The 23,549-nt window shown below is 40.8% G+C and overlaps 1 protein-coding gene across 1 annotated transcript in view; it reads left to right on the top strand.

Moving 5' to 3' along the window:
• Positions 1–9,740: 9,740 nt before the first annotated feature.
• Positions 9,741–23,549, top strand: part of c1qtnf4 (C1q and TNF related 4) — a 64,779-nt gene continuing 50,970 nt past the window's right edge. The window contains exon 1 of the mRNA XM_022194817.2: positions 9,741–10,104. The gene's annotated coding sequence lies outside the window, so the exon portion shown is untranslated. The remainder of the gene's footprint in view (positions 10,105–23,549) is intronic.

The raw sequence follows: 23,549 nt of genomic DNA, 5'->3' as shown, positions 1-23,549 counted from the left end.
ACAAAATAGTTATCTCATCATTTGGCATCACCTTTGGATTATCATCATGATCAGATTGGACCGCTGGTAAAAGGAAGGTATTCTTTATGGAAAACTGTGGCTGTTGTGTCCTGCTTATTTTAAGACAATCTGTGCCTTTTCCTGTTACGTGTTGACTGCACTTTGAGGGTGAAAGAAGAAAGAAAATCAGATATTTCCAAGTATTTACCGCTGGTGGATTCGAACCCATGGCACAATGAAAAGTGAAGCCACATTTAATCTACTTAACTACGCTCTAACCATTGATCCACAGTTGCACACTGTGACAAAATGTGTAGTGTAATATGATATAGTTTGATTCTCGGTTATTCCGGCGTTATTTGAAAAAGGTCTCAATGTATGTCACCGAGCAAGAACATCATTGATTACAGATCAAGATGAATTTAATGTGTAACATGCGGTTCACAGGCGTCTTTCTGAAGCTCGTCAGAACCTTCTCTGACATGGGGCTAAAGTAAGCTTGACTGTTAGCCTGCCCCGGACCAGTCTTGTCGCTCTGGCTGAGTTACCATGGTTACCAAGCCAGGCTAGCCCTAAGCCTTGTTGGTGGAACAAAACTCTCACTAAAGTTAGCGAAGCTGACCGAAATAAGCCAGGCTTCGACCTAAGCCAGCTTCGTGGAATACCCCCCAGATTAGCAGTTAAATATAGCATCAAGCTAACGATGTTTGTGTTGTTTCCTGTCAGCAGCTGAAGTGTGTTGTGTTCCTGTAATGTGGTTCATTAAGTTCATAAAACTTATATGTGATTAAAACAGTAACATTAATGTTCTAGTTGTCAGTAATCAGCTTTAATTTGACACGAAAACAGACTGATAGTTTTAAATGACATCAGTTTTATGAATTTGTTGAAAACTGTCTCATTTGTTGTTGTGATGTTGCTGCTGATTCATTAAAACCAGATGATCCGTGTTGAAGACATGTTTAGTTCTAGTATCACAAGTACAAGAAGCAAAGTGGAAGTTTAGTTCTGCTATGTCAAAGATTTCAGGAATAAAATAACTAAATGAGTCTTTATGCCTCCAATTTGATTTTACAATAATGAAATAATCACAGATAATAAAAATATAAATAGCAGAGAAAACCTGAGAGAATAATTTCCTGAAAAGTCTATGAAGAAAAAGCAGCTTTTTATCCTGAAAGATCACAATCAGCTCCAACATCTGCATCTGACAGCATCAAGTCAACCAGAAAGAAAAGAAAACAGGAAATGACTTCTTTCTGAGCATCTGTTCCGCTGCTCACATTCTTCACCTTTATAGTCCACTTTTAAAAGTTCAGCAGACAGGTGCTCTGCTTTGGAGTGTGACGATGTCGTCGGTGATGTGGAGACTGAAGTTTCCGTTTCTTTTCTTTTTTTTTTTTTTGTCTGCAAGTCCGCTCAAAAATGACACCAACCACTCATGGTGCCATTGCTTAAGCTTCATGTGCAATTTTTTTTCTTCTTTGTGACTGTGACCATCACCTGCCCTCATGGCAAATTAACCTATCATGTTTATTTCAAGCTGTTTCCTACATTATGCCATTGAGGGCTGTGCACACCCAAGTGAAACATAAAACAAACACAGGACAGACAGAAAGGTGAGGCATAGACAGTGTTCTAAGAGAAAAGGCGCATTTTATTTGTTTGTACTCTTTAATTCACACCTTAAAACCATTTACAAATCTAAAACCCTTCACAAACACCTAATACGACAAAGTCCCAACTGCATCAATCATGAAGATGTCAGGAGGCCACAAGAAGGATAGATAAAGCAGAGTGAGATCCACAGACACTAACCCAGCAACCTCCACTGACTCAGCAACCGGAGGAACACACTCTATTGAGTTTTGGTAGGTGCCGGTGTGGTGGGTCTGGCATGCATGATAACCTCCACCAAAAGGAGGGAGCTGTCCCCTCCAGCCCAAGGAAGTCCACCCAGCCCCCCCGCAGGAGCCACCAAGCGGAGACCCAGCCCAGGAGCCCGGAGTGACCCCCCCCCGACACAGCCAGAGCCCCAAGGCCCGTGCAGCAGAACGGGCCATAGCGGACCCCCACGGCGCCCCACCGGCCCACAGCCCCACCTCCCCCACGACCACCCGCCCCCCCATCCTCCCCCGCAACCCGACCCCCCCCGCCCCCCAGACCCCAAACCCCTAACCCCTATTGTGAGTTACCCTATTACTGAGTTCACCAGTTCCCCAACTGGTGAACACTAGCCCTGCACCGTGAATGTGACCCACCCAAGTGTATATACAAGTATGTGTGGTGCCTTAAGATTGGGGGGTCGGTGAGGCAGAGCACAGGGTAACGAACCCCCCCCCTCAGTCTCACCGCAAGCCCAAAATGTGAATGTGTATGTGGTGCGTTAAAATTGGGGGAAGAAGTGTCAGGGCGGGGGCATAGACGGGGGGCCACAGCACAACACTGCACTGGGGCCTATCCCGTCTAATGACGTCCCACCCCATAACCACCCACCCCCCAGGTAGTGTGGTGCATTAAAATTGGAGGGGAATTGTGGAGTAGGAATAGTACCTCTCCACCCCCCCACCCCCCCACCCCCCAAGGGATGTGTTGTGTGCCCTATGTGTATATTTACAAGTTGTATTGTGCGAAGTTTGTGAAGTGATTTAAGAGGAGCGATCAACGGGGCCCCACCCAGCCAGGCGGAGGGAGGTGCGCGCGCGCCCAGTGCCCCCCCAAACACCCCCCCACCCCAACCCCCAACCCCCCACCCCCCCAGCGAGCAGACAGCGCAGGCCAGGCCAAAAAGTGCAAAATGATGTCATAGTGCAGTATATTGTCAAAATTCTATGTTATTGAAGAAAACAGAGTATAATATGTGGTCTAAAAATGCCATAGAATATTAGTTTATTGCACAAGTAAAAGTATAGTAATTTTTAAAACTGTTCAAATTCTTATATGTTGCTAAAAAACAACTTTATTTGAAAGAGTAAGTTTACAACAACACACCATGTGAGGGGGTTAAAAGAAAATGAATAAACAGAACTAAAAGTAAACTTCATGTTGACATTGATGGGCATTCCAACCAGGAACAAAGTGGCTATTTATTTGAAAGAGTAAGTTTGAAACAACACAACATGTGAGCAGAAAAATCACGAAGTCTGTCTTTAGTTCAGCTGAAAATATTTGTTTTTGTCTTTTTTATTGACCAAACTTTTAGGAAGCAGATGACAAATAACTAAAGCTCTCATGTAGAAGTCCAACTGTTTTTGGATCCTTGTGGAGAGTTTAATCTTAAAGTTTGTAAAGCTGTTGAGCTTTTAGAGTCACATGGATTGTTTTGACATTTAATAACTGAGTCCTGAAATAAAATTGTAGTTGTGGATTTCTGTCATTTAGTCTGGACAAAACAAATAACTGCAGCATAAATCTCAAATGTCATTATGAGGAGCCTGGATTGAGGTTTCTCACTTGATGATGATCAAAACATGAAATTTAGGTTGGTTTAAAGGAATATTCCACCTTAAATCTTTGAATGTTGACCTAAAAGGTTGGTTTCAGGAAGTATTCCACCTTAAAGGAACATTCCACCAAAAATCCCTGGACATGCACCTAAAGTGTTCGTTGAACTGAATATTCCATCCAAAATCCTCAAAGAGATCTGAGGGGCTGGTTAAAAGGAATATTCCACCTAAAACCTCAACTAGGGCAGTATAGCAGCGACAGCAGAAAGAGGTCCTCTATCGGTGGAAGAACCTCGTCCGAGTGGCAGCTCCCTTTCTGCTCTTACCTTACTCACTAATCTCAAGTGCCATGGAGGACTCCAGTAGTTGACGTTTCCTGCTGCAACCTTCTCTTTTTCAGCTTTCTTCCATGTCCGATCACTCCCGACCCGGTTTTTATCCCCGCCTCCACGAAGTGGAAAAGGGGGATATAGGTTTGGCCTCCATCCGTGCTTCCGTCCGTCCGTCCGAGATGAAGGGGACAGCTTTTCTCGGAAACTATTACAGCTAGGATTACGAAATTTAGAGTGTAGTTTCACACCATGGACACCTTGATCAAGTTCGAAAATGAGACCTGTGCGATATTTAACAGAGTTATGGCCCGTGATCACTATTTTGGATATAGATTCATAGACATCACGTGGCGGGGGATGTTGATGACCATGTCGTCTTGTTGTTGATGTTTTTGACCCTTTTTCCAAGCTTTGACCAATCCGAGAACATGAAGTACATCATCGGCATCAGCGGCGTAACCAATGGAGGGAAAACCAGCCTCACCAACCGCCTGATCAAGAACCTGCCCAATTGCTGCATGGTCCATCAGGATGACTTCTTCAAGCCCCAAGATCAGATTGAAGTCATCATTGCTCTGGACATGGACGCCATGATGAGTAGGATCTACGTGTAGCTGGAGAACCCAGTGAAGTTTGAGAAGTCTCATGGCGTTAATAACACCCTGGACACAGAGATCGTCCCGAAGTCCGACCACAAGGAGGAGGAGGAGACTCACATCCTCATTGTGGAGGGCTTCCTGCTTCACACCTACAGGCCTTTGATGGACGTGTTAAACCAACGTTACTTTATTTCCATCCCATATGAAGAATGCAAGAAGAGACATAGAGCTAATTCATGTTTGACATTATAATGTTCCGGACATTTGCTTTAATGCATTTTCTCAGACTGGACCACTTTGAATTTTAGTTGAATACCCCTGCTCTACTGGATTGCAATTGTTTTTTTTCTCCAACTTGTCAACAAGTTTCTATAGGTCTCTAGGGATGTTTTTGAATATTTGTTCTTAAAAACCCGACCTCTCTGTCAGTTTTTTGTCATTCATAAATTAGTGCTTGATTCAGTCAACCGATAATGTTGTGGGCCGGTTTGGGTCAAAAATGCCAGAGCTGATTTTTTGCCCCAGTCCACCCCTGTGTGGACCTGGACAGAAAATGGCAAAGAAGGGAGAAAAGAAAATGAGGGGGACGCTGGGACCAATTTGCCATCTTCTCCCGTCATTAACCGAGAGCTGGGGCGGGTCATTAGCCGAGCCGGTCCTGTGAGCTGGTCTCATGGTGCAGGATGAGGAACACCTGCTGAAGGTGGCAGATGGCAGAAGAAAGAGCCCAGAAATAGACGCCCGTGAGGGGGAAACGGTGGATGATTCAGCTCCTGCTCCACTTTCTAATTATTCATTTAACGACGGCAAAGTGCAGAGAAAAGCTGAAGAAAACGTCAGCAGGAAGGATGATGTGGAGGAAAATGAGAAACTCACACATGAGGAGGTCAGCGGTTTTGGTTCATCAGGATTTAAACATTTTGCTGCTCCAAATAAGTGCAGAAGAAGACAACACAGCAACATGATGTAATTAACAGAGCAAAAGTCAAACCTCGAACAATGAAAAGAATGTCAAAAATGTGATTGAAATGTGTTTTTTAATTTGTTTTGTGCTAATTTGAGGAAGGATGCAGTCTCATTTCTTGGTTCTGTAGTGTCCCCTTTAATACAAATCAAGTTTATTACATTGTTAACACATTCATTTGGTGTTTTTTATACTCTGGCAGACACATCTTGAGCTAAATAAGCAGTGAACACCTTTGCTGAGCATTTCCACTCTGAAACTGTATTGATGACAAGAGACATACTCCCATCTACTTCTGTTACAGTCCTCAGGAAACAATCCTGTCTGTTTGCAGTGTGAGGTTTTCCGTATCATTATAGTTCTTCAGATTTAGTTTCTGGTTTGAACATGTTTGTCTGAATTACTCGAAAATGTCAACTTATCAAATTTTTTTCAATGTAAACAAAAATAAAATAGTAATAATAGTTGCAATTTTTCACTCAAATGTTGTAAAAATTAATTTTGATTTGTAAAAATATTTTATTTTGGTGTGGACATTATTTATAATTTTGGAGCAGTTTTTTTTTTAAATAAAGGGTTAACCTGTAAATGTATACTTTTTTCCCTTGTGCTTTTGACTTATCTGTAATTTAGCAAAACAGGGAAAATGTGCAGAATAATAAGTAAATTGTTGAAATAAAAAGCACTGTTAAACATTTTCATTTTCACAGTTTAGTGTATTTGAAATAAATTGTTGAACAAGTTGTGAGCAATGTTTTTGAAATTTTGCCGAAAGAAAGAAATATTTATACAAACATATTCAAGAAGATGTGATGAAATTGCATCAATAATGAAGCATCAGTGAATCTCCAACCTAAATTTATCCCAAAATGTTCTGTTTTGTATCTTTATTTGGTTGAACATCGAGGCCCCACTAATGTCATTTATTCCCTTTTTTTTTTATTTTTTACATTTCATTTTTGTAAGTCCTGTCTTTTCCAGTGAAGTTTGGGATTTTTGAGCCAAACATTGCACTAATTTTCACCATCGTTGTCTCATTTTTCTCCAAGCAGAATCTGACACCAAACACAAAGGCTTTGATGTGAGCTTGACTAAAAGAAGAAAAGTCTGAGAGTCTGAGACAAGCAGCCGAAACCATTAAATCACAGCAGATGAAGAGAATCTGCTGCTCTAATTTAAGCACAACAACTAACAGACGCCTGACAGACTGATGGTGTCAAAACACCTGCCACTTTGTGCTTCATTACTCCGCAGTCGAACACACAAGTGCTCTGTTTGGAGAATTTAATGTAAAGGTTTAAGTATTACACGCTGCATTTCTCTTAAATGATTATTTTTTCATGTAGCTCATGTTGGACACTGTTTACTTTAATGTGCTCAGGATCCAGAAAATAAGCCTTCATTGGTTTCCAGGCTGCATGAGCTCTGAAATAATGAGATGTTGAGTTCAGATTCTCTCTTTTTTCCCATCAAAACTGTGATAATTATTATTTCAACTGCCATTATGTACGGTGGCCGAGACCCGCCATCGCTGCAAATTAAACAAACGTTGCAAATAAAAAGAAACGCTGCTGCAAATAAAAAAGAAACGCTGCAAATAAAAAGAAACGCTGCTGCAAATAAAAAAGAAACGCTGCAAATAAAAAGAAACGCTGCTGCAAATAAAAGAAACACTGCAAACAAAAAGAAACGCCGCTGCAAATAAAAAGAAACGCAGCTGCAAATAAAAAGAAACGTTCCTGCAAATAAAAAGCCACAACGGAAGTGGATTACTGGGGATTATTTTTGCCGATACACCGGTGTGAGAAGAAGACGAAGAAGAAACAAGAACAGGAGTACGACTTGGAAAACGAACGAGAAAATAAGTGAAAATGTTAGTGTTTAATGTCACTGTCTAATTTTTAATGTGTTATCTGGTTAGGCCATGTAGCCCCAGGTTTGAAGTTGAACTGGAGGATGCCGGTGTGTTGTTAGCCGTCAGTTGTTTCCACCCGGACGTGTTTTCGTTCCGGACTCATTCATTCTGTCCGCTCGGGCGGACGGGCGCTGGCGGCAAAGGATGGTTCGCCCAGAGCGCAAATCTAGCCAGGACCGAATCTGTGTGTTTTTCTGGGGTATACACTGCTCTGGAGTGAGAGCGTGCAGTGGAACATGTTACTGTGTTTTGCTGCATATTGGAGTAAAGTTACCAAACTCGATTGTCCTCTCGTTAGCCGAAGCTAACAACACACCGGCATCCTCCAGTTCAACTTCAAACCTGGGGCTTCATGGCCTAACCAGATGACAATAATCAGAGGGAGACAGGCTGTCTCCCTCTGATCGCTCTGATCGCTCAGCAGGGCGCGGTCATCCTGCGCCCCGCGGTCTGCTATCTCTTGTATTGAAGAGGAACGAACTGCGCATGTCAAAGTTATAACGAGAGTCAATGAGGAAAGATGAGTACGCCCCGGCCGGATATGACGTTTCTAATCTGACTTTTTATTACAAATTATACATCTTAGTAACTCTCTACAGGCTCTATTATTCATTTTGCTTGTTAAAAACATAAGATATATATGTAAATGTTATTTTAAAAAACATTTTATTAAAGGAAGGGCTGTGACTCTCTACATGATGTGAGACAGAGGGGGCGGCGCCCTAGCGCCCTCTATTGACCAGCCGCCCCTGCCTAGCACACAGCTGCGTTTCCACGTCAACACACATTACTCTTGCTTAAATTACTCACAAACTCATCATAGCAGTGACACGTTAAGATCTAGACATGTTAATTTAGACAGATATGCTAAAATATAACATTTACCTGGTTCTGCATCTCTGAAAATGTGATATGCATGTGAGATTTCATGTTTTCCATGAAAACTCTCACTTTTATTCATGTGCTAGCATAACTGCATAAGGGTTTTCTAATCATCAATGAGCCTTTCAACACAATTAGCTAACACAATGTAGCATTAGAACACAGGAGTGATGGTTGCTGGAAATGTTCCTCTGTACCCCTATGGAGATATTCCTTTAGAAATCAGCTGTTTCCAGCTAGAATAGTCATTTATCACATTAAGAATGTCTAGACTGGATTTCTGATAAATGTATTGTTATCTTCATTGAAAAAAAAGCTTTTCTTTTAAAATATGGATATTTCTAAGGGACCCTAAACTTTTGAACAGCAACTTGAATCGTCAGTTTTGGTGATGTAGAAAGTTGTGCTAATCAGATTTTCTTAGCAGCACGACCTCTTAACATCTCAGGAGTGATTACAATTGACTACAGCTGGTGACTCCTCTGAGCCAATTTAATTACAGCCCATTTGATCCTCTCATTAGACTCAACCACAAACACTACAGTGGGAGAGTTTGAGGAGCTCAGCAAATATGTCCATCCATCCATTATCTATACACCGCTTAATCCTCATTAGAGTTGCTGGGGGAACCAGGGATCTTCTAGCTGCAAGGCGACAGTGCTAACCATCGACCCACTGTGCAGCCAACATGAAATACTGACTAGTTTTAGATTTCAGAATTCTTCTGAAGAATAGAAACTAAAAACATATTTTACGGTGCACACAAGTCATACTGTTGTTTGAAATGTCTCTTGCTGGTTTTCTTTGTATTTTTGTTTTTTGCCTTGTAATGTGAACTTTCACGAGGCAAACATGTAAACACTGTCCTCAGTCGGTGTCGTCCGGAGCTTCACGCCTCATTACCTTCAGCTCAGAGCTGCCAGTCCGGCATTAGATCAGTTTAGCCTCGTCACTGCTGCTGCTGCTGCTGCTGCTTCCCGCTCTTTTAGTTCTAGATCTGTGCGCTGGCCGAGGCACAAAGAGCGCCAGTTTGCCGAGGAACGTCCAGGAAGCAACAGAGCGCGGCAGGCTGCCAAACGCTGGCCAAGATAAGCAAAAGCACAGGAGGGATTTAGTCAAGTGCTCATTTGAATACGAGTGAGCAACAGACTGTGGAATTTGAATGAGATTATAAAAGGAGAAGGGGCTCGGATGAATTTCAATTTGAGAGGCATTACATGTATTCTCCCCTCTCCATCTCCTCCTCCCCCGACTGCCATCTCCCCCGCAGCCGCCTCACCCTCCCGGAGGTGAGATAATGACTCCCAACAATGAGCAGGAGGGAGGAAGTTGGCAGCGCTGTCGCCACATAGCGAAGCCCAACGGTTGTTATGGCACGACTGCTCCTCCCATCCAATTTATCTGAGAACACACACACACATACACAGGTGGACACGCATACAAACACACACGCACGCGCACACACACACACACACACACACACACACACACACACACACACACACACACACACACAGTAGGATGTAGGTTAGCAGAGCATCATATCTCATCCACTGCAGTGTTACGCATTGCACCTATAAAACCTCCTTTATAACACACACACACACACACACGTGTGTGTGTGTGTGTGTGTGTGTGTGTGTGTGTGTGTGTATGTGTATGTGTGTGTGTGTGTGTGTGTATGTGTGTTGCCTACTGCAGCTTCAAAGACAACATCAGCAGGAGCAGGTTGAAGGGAAAAAGACACTGAAGGGGAAAAAATGAGAAAAACAGTGAGTGATGGGAAAAAGAGCAAGAAGGGAGGGCGAGGAGGGTGAGGAAGAGAGAGAGAGAGAGGAAGGGGTGGGCTGGTAGAGAGAGAGAGAGAGTAGAGAAGGAGGGAATCCAACAGTGCTGGTGAGAGTGAAGTTTCAGCTCTGCGCTTCACACACAACCAGGACCGACTCCTCCGTCCTCATACATACAGGTGAGTCGCCTCCTTTTCTTCTTCTTCTGTGGTGGTTTTTCACCCCTTTTTGTCTCCTCAAACATGATGCCAGCAGTCAAAATGTGAGAGTGATGAACTTGCCGCCCAAGTTAGGGAGTGTGCAGGCATGCAGCTTGAAACGCCGGAGCATCCCTCAGTGGTTTTTCATTGTGTCCTGAGGGATGGATGGAGCAGAAACAGTCCAGAACGAGTGATTTATTCTCTGTTCTACTAATTGCAGAGGTGTAATTTTCTGCTCAGCACAAATGAGTGTGTTAAGTGTTTCTGTGATACTGATGGACGCTTGCCTTAAGTGTTGCATGCTGTGTGGAGGGGGGGGAAAGCGCTATAGTGTCTGTGTGCATTGAGCAGTCGTGCCGCGTCTGAGCAGCATGCATTATTTATCTGCACTGATCTCCAGAAACAGCGATACCTCAATGGGGAGGAATCTGTAATGCAATTCAGAGTGGTAATATCATGTGTGAAAGCTGAGTGCAGAGGGAGCAACCTGCATCTTTTATCTGTTCAGCTGAGCCACACTGGCTTTGTCTTGCTGGTAACATCTCGCCACAGTGGGTTGCCGCGTGGACGGAGCATCCTATGGTTTATTTATCAGTAATTACGGAGACACCGGAGATCCCAGCAGCAGCAGGAGGAGGCTGAGGTGACGAGATCTCTCTTATCTGTAGACGGGTGTTCCTCAGAGAGCAGGTTGACTCCTTTTGTCTGCAGATTCCGTATCTTAATCCACATCGGTGTAGCACTCGGCTGCTGCAGGCTACAGATTGATCCTCCGGCTCAGTGTGCGTGAAGATTACACATTTTGTGAGGACCATATGCTTGTGTTATTTACAGCGCCTGTGTGTATGGGAGGTTTGTGCGCCTGCATCCAGCTGCTTCTGGCCTCTTTTATTGAAGGCTGACGGCGGCACTTGCTGTTGTGAGAGCAAACAAAGAAACCAGGAATTATGAAATATGAAAAAATACCATATGCACAGCGCCGAACGCAGTAAAGAAATGCTCCACCCAAAGAAAAGTGCTGCCGGAAAGTTTGGAGCTCGCAGATTGCAGAAGATTGCAGCCGTAAGTGGCTTCAGTTTACAAATTTGATTTCATTTGCAGAATTCAGATGCTTTCAAACAGTGATTGTGACAAAAAAAAATCACAACTTCACTGTCAAACACAAACTGTTTGTTGCTCATGATCAAAATAAAGCCGGAAATAGACTAAGATAAATTTTAAAAAAAACATTTACACCTCAGCTGTCTGCAGTAAACAAATAAAAACACACGAAGGCTCCAAAAACGATCCAAACAAGTACGCAGATGACAGCCAGTGTAAACATACAACCAGAATAAATGTACTCAACTAATTTTTTTAAAAATCAGGTGATAAATCTCAGTGCTTAAACAGGTGATATAAGCTAGTTACTCTGAGGGTTTCTGACCACAGTGGTAATTAAAACATGACGTCTATAGTTATTGCACTGAGGTAAAGGATTGTATTGGGATCTGGCAGGATCCGATGCAAATCTGGCCTCAACTCAAATAAAATAAACCCCAGGATTTACTGCAGCCCAAAGGATGGAGTCAACAAATGAAGCTGAAAAGAAGATTAAACCGGGCTTTTACTTTATGAAGGCAAATTTTGCAAATTTGACATTTACACAAATTTCCTTGTTATTACTGACAAGTTGGTGCTCCTCATTATTAATGACTTCTGACTATTTTAAAAGGATTTTTCTTCATCATGTCTTACCTGGGCTGTGTGAGGAAGTGACAAACAAAATCCCTTGACTCAAAGACAAAGAAAATTGCCACAGATGTGCAAACTGTTAATATACAACTGACTTAAATCTGCTACCTGTGGGTTGAAGTGAAACCTGCTTCATTTTACCTGGTAAAAGTGGTCTGTAATATAAAGACACGGCTCTTCTTAGTGCACATATTAAAAAACAGACTTTTGAGTAATGTATGAAATAGAGATGCGCTGCCCTAGAATAACCAATTATCTATTATTACTGTATCTTTTTATCAATACGACACATTGTAACGTATTTACGAGGTGGACACATGCGTTCTTTCAGCCATCTCTTTACTTCCATGCTGCACGTATACAACAATAACAGTGCGCATGTGCAACTATACAATGTGGACTCTATGGGCTCCACCGAAGTCCAAAAAGCAATACCCATACACCATTGTGGGTCAATACACCACACACATTAATAAACATTTTTCCTGAGCGACAAGAAAAGACAAAAATCCTTGCTGGTGGTGTCCTCAGTCTTACTAGTATATTGTATGGTTGTGAATGTCTAGAGGTGGACATGCAAATTGCAGTAATGGTTAGAAATCCAGTGGGAGCAATTAAGAAAACCATCCTGTGCAGGGCTCTACACTGACGAAGCAAGAAGAGAAGAAGCAATCTCAAATTACTTGTGCAGGAAAGAATCCTTGTCTGAAGAGTTAAGACTGTTAAAATGGAGCTTCTTGGAAATGCTAATTGTTTAGCGCAAATGTGAACACAACTTTTTGATGCCAGTTTTTCCAGAGGTCAGAGTGTCTTCAGGGTTTGGCGCACAAGTAAATTACATTCCTGTGTCCTCGTGTGTTGCATAGTGATCGTGTTTGTAAGAACTCTGGACTGTCACGGTGTGTAACAATCGTCTCTGTCTTCCAGTACACCAGATCCTCAACCTGAGGTGTTTCGTAGTTATGCCGCCATCTCCCATAAATTTATTAAGAAAGTCTTGTTCCATCATTCCGACGTAGTGCGGCGTTTGCGATGTTAAAACAAATTTCGCACGAGAACTAGTTGGCGAGCGGACGATTATGTCGCCATGCAGCGCTACACCAGGAAGACGGCTTTGTTTACATTTGCCTGTTGAATGCCAGATTGGATTGTGCTACATTCGCTTTCTTTCGTTTGCCCTTCATTATGGCTCCCAAGCATAAGTCTTATTATGACAGTGCTTTGAAGCAAAGGAAAGCCATCTCCATGGAAGTGAAATTAGATTGAATAAAACGGTACACACGTGGACAAAATTGTTGGTACCCCTCAGTTAAAGAAGGAAAAACCCACAATTCTCACTGAAATCACTTGAAACTCACAAAAGTAACAATAAATAAAAATTTATTGAAAATTAAATAATCAAAATCAGCCATCACTTTTGAATTGTTGATTAACATAATTATTAAAAAAAACAAACTAATGAAATAGGGCTGGACAAAAATGATGGTACCCATAACTTAATATTTTGTTGCACAACCTTTTGAGGCAATCACTGCAATTAAACGATTTCTGTATTTGTCAATGAGCGTTCTGCAGCTGTCAACAGGTATTTTGGCCCACTCCTCATGAGCAAACAGCTCCAGTTGTCTCAGGTTTGATGGGTGTCTTCTCCAAATGGCATGTTTCAGCTCCTTCCACATATGTTCAATGGGATTCAGATCTGGGCTCATAGAAGGCCACTTTAGAATAGTCCAACGCTTTTCTCTCAGCCATTCTTGGGTGTTTTTGGCTGTGTCTTTTGGATCGTTGTCCTGTTGGAAGACCCATGACCTGCGACTGAGACCAAGCTTTCTGACACTAGGCAGCACATTTCTCTCCAGAATGCCTTGATAGTCTTCAGATTTCATCGTACCTTGCACACTTTCAAGACACCCTGTGCCAGATGCAGCAAAGCAGCCCCAAAACATTACTGAGCCTCCTCCATGTTTCACCGTAGGGACAGTGTTCTTTTCTTCGTATGCTTGGTTTTTGAGTCTATGAACATAGAGTTGATGTGCCTTACCAAAAAGCTCCAGTTTGGTCTCATCTGTCCAAAGGACATTCTCCCAGAAGCTTTGTGGCTTGTCAACATGCATTTTTGCAAATTCCAGTCTGGCTTTTTTATGAGTTTTTTTCAGCAGTGGTGTCCTCCTTGGTCGTCTCCCATGAAGTCCACTTTGGCTCAAACAACGACGAATGGTGCGATCTGACACTGATGTACCTTGGCCTTGGAGTTCACCTTTAATTTCTTTGGAGGTTGCTCTGGGCTGTTTGGATACAATTCCAACGATCCGTCTCTTCAATTTGTCATCAATTTTCCTCTTGCGGCCACGTCCAGGGAGGTTGGCTACTGTCCCGTGGGTCTTGAACTTCTGAATAATATGAGCCACTGTTGTCACAGGAACTTCAAGCTGTTTAGAGATGGTCTTATAGCCTTTACCTTTAAGATGTTTGTCTATCATTTTTTTTCGGATGTCCTGGGACAATTCTCTCCTTCGCTTTCTGTTGTCCATGTTCAGTGTGGTACACACCTTTTCACCAAACAGCAGGGTGACTACTTGTCTCCCTTTAAATAGGCAGACTGACTGATTATGAGTTTGGAAACACCTGTGATGTCAATTAAATGACACACCTGAGTTAATCATGTCACTCTGGTCAAATAGTTTTCAATCTTTTATAGAGGTACCATCATTTTTGTCCAGGCCTGTTTCATTAGTTTGTTTTTTTAAATAATTATGTTAATCAACAATTCAAAAGTAATGGCTGTTTTTGATTATTTAATTTTCAATAAATTTTTATTTATTGTTGCTTTTGTGAGTTTCAAGTGATTTCAGTGAGAATTGTGGGTTTTTCCTTCTTTAACTGAGGGGTACCAACAATTTTGTCCACGTGTGTACTTATGTGAGCTCCGACTTGGGGTGCAAATCACATTAATGGAATTCCGATGCAAGTTGAGGACCCCCTGTATAAGTCTGATATGTGGCTTTTCTATGCATTGTTTGGTTAGATCAGTTTGTTAGGATGCTGTGCTAATATTGTTTGCATTGTGGGTAAGGTTATGAGCCCAACATTCATGTCAAAGCATTTTGGAACTCTAATGTCTTCATTGGACGCTCAAACAGTTGCCCTTCAGTGTCTCAATGTTTGCTGGGATACTGAACAAAAAAAAGGATTAATTAGTTTTCATTTATTTCAGCCATCATTTTCTGGGAAGCTGCTTGTGCTGTTTCCCAAAATGTACCTTTCCCTTACACCAGTATTATAAAACATGCATCTGTAAAACTGTTGGCCTTCAGTTGCAAACAAGGCTGTTCCTTACTCAACAACGATTTTTTTTCCATTCATGGAGGTTTCATCACCACCAAATCATCACCAAGAAAAATTAGTTTTTTTTGTGACGTCATTACAGTGTAAACTCTACAGGTCGAGTAAGAACAAGAAAGTAAACCTTAAAGTTCCAGTATCAAGTAGTAGGTCCTTGAAGAATCTTTACTTCATGTTGCTCCCCTCCTCTCTCTACCATATTTTTGTTAATAAAAATACAAACTCTTTAAATGGCCCAGTTACCAGTTTACTATGTTTAAAAGCTCAGACTGCAGCTTATGCAGTGTGCAATGTGATGGTCTTGCAAAGCTCGATGCAGCTGTATGTGTGTGAACGATGTTTAGGGTTTATCAGGTAAACTGTGATTATGAAGTTACAGCTAAGCAGCTCCTGAATTCAGACATTAAATCTTTAATTCCTGCACCAACAGCCCTGTATTAAGACATGTCATACACGCCTAGTTATTTTGTGTGTTGTCATTATGGACTTTATGCTTTTGGTGCATCATTTCACGACATGTAGTCTTGGTTAAAAACCTCCTCACTCTGTCCCCTTAACCATTTTGTCTAAGAATTAATTTTTTCCCCATTTCATATATGTGTAAAATGACACTCAAAAAGATTAAAATGCTCAAACATGAGACACAAATCAAGTGTCAAATTTAGTGTTTTCTCATTGGTAATTTTTTGGGAAGCTGTAGCCTCTTAGCAGTGACACTTTCGCTCACGGTTTTGCAACGAAAGAATCCAGTTTCCTTCAGAACCTCATTATAAAAGATACGTCTGTAGAACTGACTGCACAATATTATGGATTTTTGTTTATTGGTGTCATTTAAGCCACATAGTCTGAATCAACATGCACTCAATCTGCTCTTTACTCTGATGTTTTCATGCCATTTAACATCGTAAAAGAATGAAAAAAGATTGTAAGAGATATACCTTACAAATGTGAATAAATGTTGCATGTTATTTATGTGCAGTCCTATATCATGTTTGCACCAAGCAGATGGTCTGTCTTCTTAATTTGTGCTACAGTTTGTGGAAAAAAAGCATAAGAATCACAACCTTGCTCTTCTCCTTAAGATCTGTAACAAAGGAAAGGAGCCTCCAAGCTACGAACCTTTCCGAGTTGTGGCTCTTTGATACTCGAAACACATTTTTTTGTGAGAATTCCAGATAAAAAACTCACCCTGCCTTTGCTCATGCCACACCCACCTTGTCCACATCTTAACAAAAAGACATAGGGCAGCGACCCCTCTCAAATATTCAGCACCACAAATCCCCATGAATGGAGCAAAAATTCCAGACAATTTATATTTTACTCCAGCTGCAGCCGTGATGCTCTCAGTCAGTCGCTTTCTGTCCTGTGCCGCTCTTTAATTCTTCAGCAGATTTCATTTGGAGAAGCATCACTCTGCTGTTCCAACTGTGACAGGTTTGACTTTTCCCAAAGGAAGCTCCTGTGATGTGAGCTCCTCAGCTTTTTCTATTTCATGCTGCAATTATTTCTGGATTTCTAGTTCGACTCCCATCATGGGAAAAGTACAGGAGAGAAATAGTCAAAGCTGCTGCTGTTCTCCTGCCACACCTTTATCTACTTCATACTGCAGATACCACAGAGTGAAGCAGGTAAGAAATGCATGAGAGCGTCAAACAAACGAGGATGTTACTGAGGAGCCACGGTGAGATCTTATGTGGAAACACTGTAAATTGTTAAGATGTCAGCTCTTATTTAGCTCACACTTCAGAAGTTATGGGTCGATTTACTTTGACTTTAGACCTTCGATTAATCCGAGCAAAAATCTTATCTGGGATGTTGGCCTGAACAGATGTTTGGCTCAGATTTTTGGGAAATCTGAGCAATTTACAGATCCAGTTTGAAGCTCCTGAACTGCTCACAGACTCAGTGGCGCTGTCCCAATAATATGCCACGTTTGATATTTACAACTGAAATTTGGGATGTTTAAAATTATCACACAAGCTCCCAGACCATAGACTGTATATAAAGATGGACGTAGCATCTGGCTCCAGAATTGAAGCCCACCCGGAAGTGTCAAAAACTTGCAATATCACGCCGTCCACTAGGGTTGGCTCCAAAAAGCTTTTGCTCCATAGACCCCAATTCATTTTTGGAAAAAATAAAATTTGATAGACTGATTTTCTACAGCTCAAGATTTTTTTCCCGTTAGTTTTCATGGTCAAAATGAGAGATCAGGTGGCCGATCTTAAAATAAATCAATACTGAATTTTAAATAAATCGTTAAAGTTGGTGGAGCCAGGGGGCGTGGCTATGCTTCATAGACAGCACCAGAAGCCTCTGCGGTAAAATGTGGGCGGGATAAGAGAGTCCTCAGCCAATCCTGCCCCTAGTTGCTCTCTGGTCCAGTCTGTCTGATGACGCTTTTTACGTCACTGGCTCCAAAAAATCCAAAACGGCGACCAGGAAGTAGCAAAATCCGGGCTTCATTTTCTCAGCGTTGAAACCAACGGGTGACGTCACGGTTAGTTTACGCCTGTCCCAGACCAGTGGACAATGTTGGAACGCTAACTGTGAGGCACAAACTTGAGGCAGGTGCAAACAACAAGAACTCCCCATAATCAGTCCTTTCAGCATTTTCATTTCCATTGCAGTGTAGAATCCAACAACTTCCATCGTGACATTAACTCTAATTGCACCAAAACAATAATAAATAGTAGCTACTGGACAAAATTCCAGTTCTATGAGCACACAGGAACTATGACGTTGAAGGTTTGTTATGTAAGTCTATATGGCGTATGATAAGCTGTTGATGTTTAAGAACAGCAGACTGCCATTGTACGAGGACACAGACAGAGTAGTGTGTTGAGATAAATTTCTTTAACTGGCTCCAAAATCTTCAAGTCTGTTTTAGAATAACATTAAAACTAAGTACCTTTACTGTTAAATTCAATAAGTATTTAGAAAACACAGCAAAGCTTTACTTAAATTTAGCAAAATACAGCAAACTGAGGCTGTTTCATGAACATAGATAGTGTTTTTAATTTGAAAATCCACATCTTTTACACCTTAATTGTTGGTTAAAATAAACGTTTACTCCTCCTTTTTTCAAGGAATCTTCTGTTGTTTTTTCACCATTATCATGATGTTAGATAAGAATAATTTTATGGTTGGAAACAATCATGATCTAACTTTTCTAAAACACAATCATGGCCCACCTAGTAAATACTAAACGGGTTCCTATAGGTCTCTAATGGCTTCAATGGTGTCTTTTATAAACACAAAACAGTTTCTACTTGGTAACCATTGATGCATGGTTTCATTCTTCAAAACCTGATGTCTTGATTATTGTATGTACTTAACTGACTGATATCTTAGATTAGCTATGATGCCAATTGTAAAGTTAACTTTAGAGATCCTTGATTTGATTTTAAACAGGGATGACCTGAAAGTTACACATTTGTGGCTTCTTGTCTTTCTCAATTTAAACCAATCACTGCTGAAACCTGCACATTAGGGCTGCTCAGAAGTACCCACCCTGATATAGAGACTTTTTTCCACAAAAAACAGCCATGAAATAGGTAATACAGGTGCGGGTCCTGTGATTGAAACATGTATAAAGGCCCCTGCTATCCTAAAATGCCCTGCAAGTTTCTGGAAAACAGTCGTTATTAGCCCTTGATGCTAACATTAGCAACAGATAATAAAACTGATTTTACCTCCACTTAAAGGAAGTAAAGGAAGACCTAGGTTTGTCATGTAGAGTTCTGCTTTTTTGTTTTGTCTTAATCCAGAGTTTTATCAGCAAATTGTTGCACCAAAGTCTCCATTTTGTTTCCATCTGTTTCCCCATGAGGTCACATGAGGTGTTGCTCTTCTCCCTCTGACACCATAATCTTTGTAATATCCTGCAGTGTGATTCGGTGTAATTTTCATATCTTGTAGTGTGTTTTTGTCTGAGATTAGACAGAAGAATGGATGTTAAGTTTCTCCTTATGTGTGTGTCGCAGCCTGACTTGAGGATCTGTTAGGGTTTTAAATCTCCTCCACTCTGAGCTTGGCTTTACAGAAATCCTGAACATGATGCACTCCAGCTGGACCAGAGAAACCCACAGCAGTCACCAAAGAAAAGAGACATTAGCTCACTATTATGACTTGCTGTAATGATGATTGAACATAATTACAAGATGAGCATCTCATAATTACACGCAAAGTATGATTCAATATTTATTATGCAGTTAGCAGGCGGGGAGCATCTCCATGGTTTTTCTTTGGTAAATGTGATGATAAGCCAGTGCAGAGGCTTTAAAACTGAAATCACGTCTACATTTTGCGTCAGACTCTGAAGTGAAGCCTTGCTGGTATTCAGAACAAGCGATCCTCCTGAGTGAGGCAGGAGCAACTAATTACACGAACGACCTTCTCGGAGTCATCTGGGGAAAGCAGCAGTTTGATCTCTGAAATACTTACAAGCTGCAGAAAGAGTCACTGCACCACAGTTATGAAAAGAATATTTAAACTCAGCCACCAGGACCAGCCTGCCTCGTGTTTTCATGAAGCTGGAGCACCTGCTTTGCCATCCACCTTAACAGCTGGTGTCAGGGAGGATTTGCTCTGCACAGCTGTGGGGGCATCACTCGGCGCTCTGTTGGACGTTTAACAAGGCCGCTGCAGCAACAGTATGCTCCAAATAAAACCGAACGTGGGATATTTGCAAAGGCAGTCTGGCTGCTGTTGAATACACCCCTGCAAGCCAGAATCCTCGGAGCAGCTGTTGGTTTTCGGAGCTCGGCGCTCTTCAACGTGCATCCCACACAGAAACAGAATGAAACCAATCACATGAGATTACTGACGGGCTGCAGGTGAGCGTGCTGCAGAACAGTGAACACAGCGAGCGTGAACACAAAGAACGATGAGAAGGAGAAGAGATGCAGCATGTGGGAACTTCACACCTCGAGGTTTGGGTTGCTGCGAGTGTTTGTGATGGAGAAACAAAGCTGAGAAACATGACAGAACTGCAGCAGAGGATGTTTTTAAGTTATACCAAGTCATCATCTGATAATCCCTCTGTTGCTACACTAATCTGTCTCCTGCTACATCCTCCAGATCTCCTCCAAACACACACATCATTCCTGTAAACCCAACCCCGAACCTTTTGCTCCGTATTAACCGTTTTTAACCTCTCGAGTCCAAAAAAAGAAAAATGCATCCATCCAGGATTCTTCTGCGGGATCATCGATTTTCCTCAGTTAATGAAGATGAGTTGGAGCTTCTGTTTCCTTTTTCCAGGATTACATAAAGCAGAAAGGGTGTGAATTTGCTGCTTTTGCAGGAGAGAAGCTGGCTGTGGTTGATAATAAGAGCATGAAAGTTAGAATTGAGCTCCTTAATTACAAAAGTGGAAACTATCAAACTATTTTAATGCTGAAAGTCAAGTCCGTGTAATGATTTGCAAGTTCTTTGTTCAAAATCAAACCGAATCAAATGAAAAATGGGGATTGAAACTTCCATCATTCATTTTTTTTGTTCATTGTGCTCATGGACAATTGTCTCAAAGTTTAATTTTTGAACATTTATGCTTAATTTATGTGGTAGAATCAGATTTTCACACAAACATCTTGAAAAAATGACTTCTTTTCCAGCTGTGTGTTTTGTGCTTGTGGATGGACTGTACCATTGGTGCCCAGGGGGGAGTCTAGTCGCACAACTACAATCTATATTAGCAGATTTAGTGCATGCCACTTTGCAGCAATTTATCAGCTACACTATATGTTATGATTTAATAAAACGCTACTGTGCTTAATCTTTTTAATAGCAGTATATTGACCTGTGGCTCCTGTGTAATAAATGTTCACAAACCCTCTAAAATAGTCTAGTTGATAAACTATGACAAGATCAGATGTGTGACATACATAAAGTACAAAGTAAAAGAAACAGAAATGGAAAAAAATTACATTTTGAGTCTGTTTTTGCTCAAAAATGTGAATAGTTTAAGGAACGGAGACAATTATGCATTTGTGAAGTAACAGGAAAAAAAGCAGCTTAATGAAAGTTTCCAAAACCATTTTTCATTTGATTCCTTCTGATTATGTGATTTGAACGAAGAATTGCAAAGCGTGACTAAAGGCATTTGGTTTCGCTCAGTTGTAACTGAAGTGTTTACTCAAAAGGAATTGTATGAATTTGGTGTTTTTTCCCCCTCTACAATATAAGAAAGGTCTTGTACTTAGTATGTAAAATGTGCACTGTATTAATGAAACTGAATGGAATTAGTGAGACAACATAGTGACAGATAATCAGGCTGCTAGTTTGGTCAGCTAAATTCTAATTTATGAGTTTAACATTCGACAAGTGTGAATTGAGTCCATGTTTCCTGAATTTCTATAAAATTAACATGAGACATTTCTTATAAGAAGAAGAGAAGATGATAAATAGAAAACTTTTCCATTTGGGAGCTTTTTCTTTAGGGCTGTTAGGATAGAGTGAAAAGATGTCAACTGTAGCTGAAGATATGTCCACACTGCTGTCTGCGTGCACAAAATATTCAGTTTTGAGCCCTTACTCAGAAACAGGTGATATTTCTGTGAAGCTGTTTACATGACTGATGAATATTCCTGTTTACCTGCAGCTGTGCATCCTGATTATTGTGACCCTAATGTCAGAATTTGAGAAACTCAAAGAGCTGGAGCTGCTTTTAAAAGTTTTTAATTGACTTGTTCCCAAGCACAGTGAAAGAAGTTTAGTCTTATATTCCTCAAAATACCAGCTTGAAAAGGATGCTGTTAAGATATTTGTCTCCAAAAACTTGTTAAGTCTCTTTTTTTTTCATTTTTAAAGGACATTTTTCGTCCAACCTGGAAAAATCAGGCTTTCCTAAACATTTTTCTAGTTGGTTTGCATAAAATGCATAAAGCTGACTATAAACATATATTCTTAAATTCTCTGTATACATGTCAAAAGAAAGTTCCTAAACCCAGAATAGTATCTGCAAATCACACATATTAATCAGAAAAATGCTGTATTCAGCCTAATTTGAAATATTAAAACTAAATGTGCAGTAAACATGACCCGTATCAAATTCAGAATGTTGTCATACTCAGAATAAGAGCGTGCATATTAGTGTGAGTAAGAGGAGACAAAACTATATTTATCTTGGAATTCTTGTGCCAGAAAAAACAAAAATGACATAACAGAAGAAGTGTGGTGCCCAGAAAGTGGCTGAGAACAAATAAGTGAGCTAAAATTAGGCAAGAATAGAACAGCGAAAAGTAATGCCAGCAATTATAATGAGGTTATAAGTAAAATCTCACATGATAATTAAATATAACACATGAAAAAAATTTGATTAAAATAGAATATTGCACATTAAATTGATCATGGTGTGCATGAAACATACACAAATCTTAATACTGCCGCATCTTTTCCTACAATATTGTAGGATGAATTTGTAATGTGAGAAGTTAATTTCTGCGTTTAGCAGCACTGTGGGTCATTTAAGACTGTTGTTTTAATTTTGCTGTAAAAATAACGGTGACTTAACAAACCGAGTAGGCAGGTATAGGGACTTTATTGGATAAAAGAGAAAAATGTTATCAAGAACTGCACCTATCTTTGTTAATCTTCTACATACAAACATCAATACCGTTCAAAAGTTTGAGGTCACTTAGAAATGTCCTTATTTTTGAAAGACAAGCAGTTTATTTTAAAAAAAGATAACATTAAATGAATCAGAAATACAGTCTAGGCATTGTTAATGTGGTAAATGACTGTTCTAGCTTGAAACAGCTGATTTTTAATGGAATATCTCCATAGGGGTACAGAGGAACATTTCCAGCAACCATCACTCCTGTGTTCTAATGCTACATTGTTTTAGTTAATGGTGTTGAAAGGCTGATTGATGATTAGAAAACCCTTGTGCAGTTATGTTAGGACATGAATAAAAGTGAGTTGTCATGGAAAACATGAAATTGCCTGGGTGACCCCAAACTTTTGAATGGTAGTGTACGTTTTCATTTTCACTTGCTGTTTGGCTAAGTTTATTAAAAGACCTGAGACGAGGTTAAAATACACCTTTTCAACATTAATCACGTCACCAGACAAACTTTTTGTTGCCTCAAAAGGAACAACAATGACAACAGCTGAAAATAACTGACAGATTTTTATTGGTTTATCAAACTACCTGACACCATAGTAGAGAAATGACACTAATGCCAACAAATCAGGAGTGAGAACAATAATAATGGTTACATTTATATAGCGCTTTACAATGAATCCATTATTCATTCACTTACACATTCTCACTCTGGTGGTGGTAAGCTACATTTGTAGGCACAGCTGCCCCGGGGCAGACTGACTGAAGCGTGGCTGCCAAT

Source organism: Acanthochromis polyacanthus, chromosome 2 (assembly GCF_021347895.1).
Source record: "Acanthochromis polyacanthus isolate Apoly-LR-REF ecotype Palm Island chromosome 2, KAUST_Apoly_ChrSc, whole genome shotgun sequence".
NCBI lineage: Eukaryota > Metazoa > Chordata > Actinopteri > Pomacentridae > Acanthochromis > Acanthochromis polyacanthus.
Note: the sequence above shows the minus strand (reverse complement) of the source record. Positions and strands in the feature narration are given on the sequence as shown.